This window comes from Botryllus schlosseri, chromosome 15 (assembly GCF_051294905.1).
Source record: "Botryllus schlosseri isolate E-star chromosome 15, Bs_hap1, whole genome shotgun sequence".
Taxonomy (NCBI): Eukaryota; Metazoa; Chordata; class Ascidiacea; order Stolidobranchia; family Styelidae; genus Botryllus; species Botryllus schlosseri.
Window position 1 is genome coordinate 2,405,899 of NC_137250.1, and position 6,703 is coordinate 2,412,601.

General features: G+C 39.5%; 1 long non-coding RNA gene across 1 annotated transcript; it reads left to right on the forward strand.

The window, feature by feature from the left end:
- Window positions 1–4,378: 4,378 nt before the first annotated feature.
- Window positions 4,379–6,472, forward strand: LOC145457642 (uncharacterized). Its single transcript, XR_013920943.1, has 2 exons — window positions 4,379–5,275; window positions 6,280–6,472. It is a non-coding gene; the product is annotated as an uncharacterized LOC145457642 (long non-coding RNA).
- Window positions 6,473–6,703: the final 231 nt, after the last annotated feature.

Consider the following 6,703-nt stretch of genomic DNA (forward strand, 5'->3'; position numbering starts at 1 on the left):
GAATAGCAACATGTTGAGGTTTATTTTCTGCAAATTTTTCTGAAATATCCTTGGAAATTTCAAGACGATTTGTTTCCCTGGCTCTCTTTGTCGAAGATCTTGACAGAGAGAACATTGCTATGTCACCGCCACAAGCCGTAATAAATGCTCCGATCAGCATTGTTGCCTTGTTGTCTGTTAGTTGCAATCGATCCAGAGCTTGGGACACATGGGTATTATTCATAATAATTTTAGGTGCCATCAGCTTAATGGCTGTCGAGGTGCCAAGACCAACATCAGCATCATAATCAGAACTTGAACTCAAACTATCACCCTCTTTTGAAGATGAAGAAGATGCTAAAACAACATAGTCATCACTTGAGTCATGTTGAATGTTTTTAACAGTTCTATCCGCCATGGTTGCTGTTTTCTTTTCGATGTCTTTAGCGAGAATCTTGTCTCTTCCCAACATTATGCATTTGCGAGATTGCTGTTGATCTTCATAGAATGCAATGTCTTCGAGCTTTCTATCATGTGATAGATAAATGTCATTTTGTATTATTGCTATCGCATCTGTACTTCCAATATCCCACAACTTGTCCAAATCTTCCGTGAATTTTTTCCTCTTACCCTTGGGATCACTTTCCCGTTTCATGGTCGCCTTCAGAAAAATATATTTTTTGTTCAGTTTTTCAAGTAATTTCACCGCATTTCCTTTAAGTATTGTGGCAATTCTCGCCATTTGCCACACTGTCATGACATCATGAACCACCACATTACATAGCTCACGAGTAGGGGTTGACTGAGTGCAATGGTCTTTCAGATGCAGAAAGTAACTCATTACTTCTCGCAAGGTTGGTAATCTCGAGCCACAGATGTAATCGCAAGCATATCCGACCAAGTAATGCTCAGATCGAGATCTTGTTCTTCTCTGTGGCAAGTGCACAGTCTTCCGCCGTTTTGCCTCTGCCATGACAGTAATATTTTTGCCTTCTATCATAAATTACAGCTACGCCTAAAACATTTAAGTAACAAGTGTTACATTACGACTATTAACTCACCAACCCACAATGCCCTTGTACATAACCACAACCACTACTAACAAAATCGACCTCATCAGAACAGAAAATGCTGCTGCAACTAAAACATTGAGCAAGGAACAAGTGTTGCATTACAACTATTGATGCATCAACCCACAATGCGCTTTACAAATTCCCGTCTCTACTAACAGACTCGACCTACGCAAAACAGAAACTACTGCTACAACTGATACATTCGAAGAACCACTGTTACATTACTACTATTGACTCATCAAACCACAACACGCTTTTACAGTATTACAGCCGTCACCAACAGACTCAGCAGCAGCAAAACCTACTCCTTCTGTCAAACACGGTGAAGCACCCAAATCAGAGCTGACAGCCGCCGTCATCATTGAAGCATAACCGATTACCCAATCAAGAATCGTGGTTTCGTCATTGCCCGCCTAGTTGCAATTTCGCCGTCGGTGGCCCGCCCACTCTTTGGCAGCTACTTTCAAACGCTTTGTAAGAAATCTTAACGACGTTCCTGAGAGCTTCTTTCAGGCTTGTTGATGTTTTTAATCAATAATCTATAGAATAAGACATTACTACGCAGCATTTTCGAAATTTTTCAAATTTTGGACAACCCTACTGTATACATTGTCCTGTCCGGCTTGACCTAGCTAGACCGATTATATTCCCCTGTAAGTCCTAGTCGAAATTGTAGGCAAAGCGACGGAAGATATTGATTTTATGGGATTATTATAGCATTTTACTTCTCCAGCTTATACATGTGGCGACGTTTCAAAAGTCAGTATGTATGCCGACTTCAGCATCGTGGTATTATGTGGCCCGAGTCATCACTAATTGTCCTGTACATATATATATATATCTCCACTGAAATGAAGGGCTGAAATTAGCAGTATGACATCATGTGGTTCACGTTCTATATGGATACTTTTCGGTGAAAATCGTGTACGAAATCGCAACAATCGTACGATGCTTGGATAAGTAAGGGTGAATTTTCGTTATCGATTCGGTCATGCCGGAAGTTGACAGAAGTCACCGAAAAAAGTGCAGGAAAAAGAATTTGCAAATCAGCACCTCTTTCGAATATATCCCGAAAATCAAAATCCTGAAATGTATTAATTAGAGATTATTAGAAGTAGTTTTATTGAACGGAATACTCATTTTCGGTTAAATAAGGGAGCAACGAGTAAAAACACCATATTGAATCCAAAGGTTTGAGACAGTATCTAAAATTCCGGGGTGACAGTAAGTGAATATCCGTGAGCTGTAAAATGACATACCGTTTTTGCTTATCGCTTTACTCATATTCAACAAATTGCTATTGGAGAAAGCGAGCAAGTTCCTCTTTAGTGCAGGATCGTCAGCGACATTCCACATAATCTTGCCATTTGCCGCCCACCCGTTCCGTCTGTACAGGTATGGTCTGCTGCGTGTGGATTTTCACCCATCCTTGGCGCTTGATGTCGACAAGCGGTTCCGTATGCTACTCTGTTGAAAAAGAGAAATAAGAAACTATGCACTAGGGTTACTCAAACTTTACGGAGCGAAGCCCTAATCAAAGCCGTCTTGACATCTCATCACCCAAGCCTCCCGTATCGAAACGGGTGGCCATAATAAATTTACTAACTCTAACAACACGTAATCGCGCAAAGCGTGAAGAAAATGCCAAGTTGTGCGGCTAAATGCTCTAGTTGGTGTCGATTTTCGAAACATATTTTTACACATTCGACCCTACTTTCCCTCCAAAGCACGGCTCTGGTGGGGCAGTTGCGATCCTGCCCTCTTCCATATACCCTACCCTGATTTTACTACCGCCTATTCGAGCTGTCCAGAGATCAAATCCTTCTATGACATCAACCCAACTGTTGTAATTTAAATGTTGTCACATGTTATTGATTTAACCATATTTCCATGACACATTTTAAGCATGTTTCGCTTATAGGCTATACTGCTCAATACAGTAGAATGGGCTGTGATAATATATTGCACCGGATATTGCGCGAAACGCGACGAAAAAGTTTCGCTGGTGGACTGGATGTCGGCCTGGTATATTTATTTTTTGCAGGAACCGGATCTGTGCCGCATTCGTTCTTTTCGCAGATACAGTCAGAGTAATTCAAAGTAGCGTGCTGGATAAAGCCAGATCTGAAGCAGATATTGGCAGGATTATTTCATTTTTGACTGGAGCCAGACAAATATTTTTTCCTGATACGAATTGAGTTCAATCGGGGCCAGATTACATTTTGAAGGAAACTGACCGGAGTCCTACTATCAAATTTCGCGATCTGCCCTTACTACTACTCAACATTGCAACTCAATTAGAGGTAGAAGTAATGTCATCAATTTCTACTCAAATACAAGCAGAATCGACGTCCAGATGAAGTTGAAACCTCTTCAAGCATAAATATAGGATAAACTAAAATCATATGGGATCCCATTTTGAATTTCCAGTTATGATCCAGAAATTAAGGCTCGATATTTATCGTCATGTCGAAAGACATCATCATTCTTTATCTAATTACCTAGTTAAATCCAATACAGTGACACTCAATACATTAAAAGAGACCAAAGGGGATGTCGGTAGAGGAGGTCAGTAACGAAGTACTTCTACTTTTTGGAAGTACTCAGGTAGTGTTCCTATACTTCTGGTACTTACTCAAGTAGATCTGATTTTCTCTACTTCTCCTACTTCGTAATATTTTGTGATCTACCTACTTACTTTCGCTATTTTCAGTTTGTCAAGTAGAAGTAGCTTAATCCCCCAATATAGCCTGAGCCTGAGGAATTTCGAGGCTGTTTTCACGGAGTACCAACATTTAATATACATAAAAGTCAAGTAAAGCCCAGAAATTTTGTTGCGCTTCGCGCACAGTACACTCTTAGAAATATTCGTAGATTTACCCAAATTATACCGGTAAATTTGTCCCGTCAGTTATATTAACGGTAAATGCCCGTTAAATTAATATACGGGCACGTCAAAAGTAAATTTACTTGTTTTAAGAGGGTGAAAAAATTACAGATTGAATTCGTAGAAGCAATTTACGGGATAACCAGTATTTCAGATTTACTTTTGGATTTGTAAAAGCAATTTACTGGATAATAAGTATTCCGGATTTACTTTTGCATTCGTAAAAGCGATTTACTGGATAATCATTATTTCCAACATCGCTATTGAACTCACAATTCGATCATTTTACACGCTTACGGTCTTATGGACATATATAATATATATATATGATTTTCGTAATTACATCATGTTTCAATCATCAACCAAATTACGACATCGATGGCCGTGCTGATTGCTAATCGGTGAATGGTATCCGAACATTTGGGCATTGCATGATACCATCGTTTATATCGCTTTATAAATAGTATCCTTTGAGACATCAAGGTCTAGCAATAGTAGCATGGCAAGCGAATTTGGTATGTTATGTAGTTTTACTGCAGGTATGATATTTTGTGTAATTATCTGTTGGACCAGTTCTGCCACCATTGTAGACTCCTTAACGCATGTATGATGCAAACTATATATCGAAACACTGGAGCTGGTGTTTAGCCGCCATGCTCCTTTGCCATTGAGACGAGAGTATAGTAGAGGTCCTTTACCTTTTTCCTGCTAATGGCCTTGTGAATTGTTTGATCATGAATTCGTAGCTGCTCGAGCGAACAGTACATTGTGACGTCATACATATTCCAGACATAGTGGCGTCAGACGTCAGACATATCTGAGCCTAAGCACGTGCGGCTGAATGTTCCGAGACAGATATTATATCGACGCGATGTTTTCGTATTGGATAATAACAAGATGCGTTGCTGTAAGCATGGAAAACTGAATGAATTCAGTTTTCCATGCTGTAAGATATTGAGGGTTTCGAAGCCACAGCTTAACTCTAGCTTTAGAATATTGCAGGTGTTGATAGCAGATATTGTAGGTATAGCAGTATCCGAGCTCAAATCTGGCAAGTTATTCTCAGTCCTGTTTCTGAAGACGTATGTATTTTCGTTACAGTTTAATGGTGAACAGAAGCTATGGCTTATAAGAATGTATTACATTTTCTGACATTGAACTACACGAAAATGGAAGCGTTATGGCATTATGAATCATGACGTCGAATGCTTATGTGATAGAAAGGGATCATTTCGCCTCTCGCTTCTAGCACGATGCCGTGCGAAATACATTGGACGTGCGATGCAAAGGAGTATTGCCAGAAAAGTTTGCAATCACGCTGGAAAAGATGATTCAGGTACGAAGTCCTAGGCCAAACTCAACTTGCGTCGCTGGCCAGATTCAAACTTTCAAACCGCTCGCGGGCCGGATCAGTCAAACCATTCCAAAATGTTACGGTACATCAAAACGCCCGACCTTACTTTTCGCTTGAATAGTTTATTATCAATCCTCTATACATTTTGGTATATTACATAACATTCACGATCATATCATATGGATATATTCTAGGTACCTTTACTCGCAAACAACGGAAGTTTGGCAAAAATTCAAAGATTGATCGTTTGAATTCAACCGCTTAAACACTGACTCTAACCACGGAATAAGCTGACATATTTGTATGCTCCCTTTGTTTTAATCATAAACTGCCGTTAACTCATCGTATGCGCTTTGAGGAACACAAGTGATTTAATTGTAAACCAGACGTTAGAATTTGGCTCATTATTAATCGTCATTCGGGTTTCTCTGTCTGTCTGGGGCCTTTGAGTAGAAGTGATACAGCAGTGCGACCAAATATATTTGAATTGTATTTTTTATAACTATTATATTCTCCATGCGACCTGCATATAACAGTTTTTTTTTTCACTTCACGAATAACTACTTTTGGGCTCATTTCTTCATAAAAATATGAACTCAGTGTGCACTTTTTGGAGTTTTTGGAATTGGATGTCAGTATCACCAACTTGTTCCTGATGACGACTAGAGTAAAACCATAACACCACTGTCGGATAATTATATTACGGTCTATGATCTTGACATTTGTGGCCTTGCGGGAAGCATTTCTTACAATAATATCTCAACATTTGTTAGAAAATGTGCTGGGTAATACAGGGGTTTTTCAAACTACTCAGAATTGCTTCGCAGGCCGCATGCGGCCTGCTGGCCTTATGTTCGAAATCACTATCCTAGGCCATCATTATTTGAGAAATTGACAAGAATATGAAAATTCGCAATATGTCATACTATAGCGTCTCAAAGTTTCCAAATTGTAACGGTGTTGATGACAGCATAATCTTTGTTCAGATTATAGAAGAACCTACAAAAGAGCATGGCCCAAAGTACAGTCCTTCAACTGCTGCTGAAGTTTTGATGAAGCCCTCTTCATTCAGGCAGTTGCTGACCGATGATCTCCACAAGAAAGACTGGATTTCCGTCATTATCCACACTTACTTTTTTTTTACGTGTTCCCGCACCAAATAAACCTGATTCAAATTTACTGGTCTCAGGAACGTAAAACTGCTGCAAGGGACCAGACGAGTATATTGATATTACAGCAGATTTCTGTTACCTTAGGTTACGGAAATGTTCCGTAAAATTTCCTACGGTCAGCATATGTAAAATCATATTACGGGGAGAGTTACTTCGAATTTACTGGTCTCATCAGCGTAAAACTGCTGCACTGGACTAGATTAGTAACTTGGTATTACAGCCGTTTTCCGTTACATCA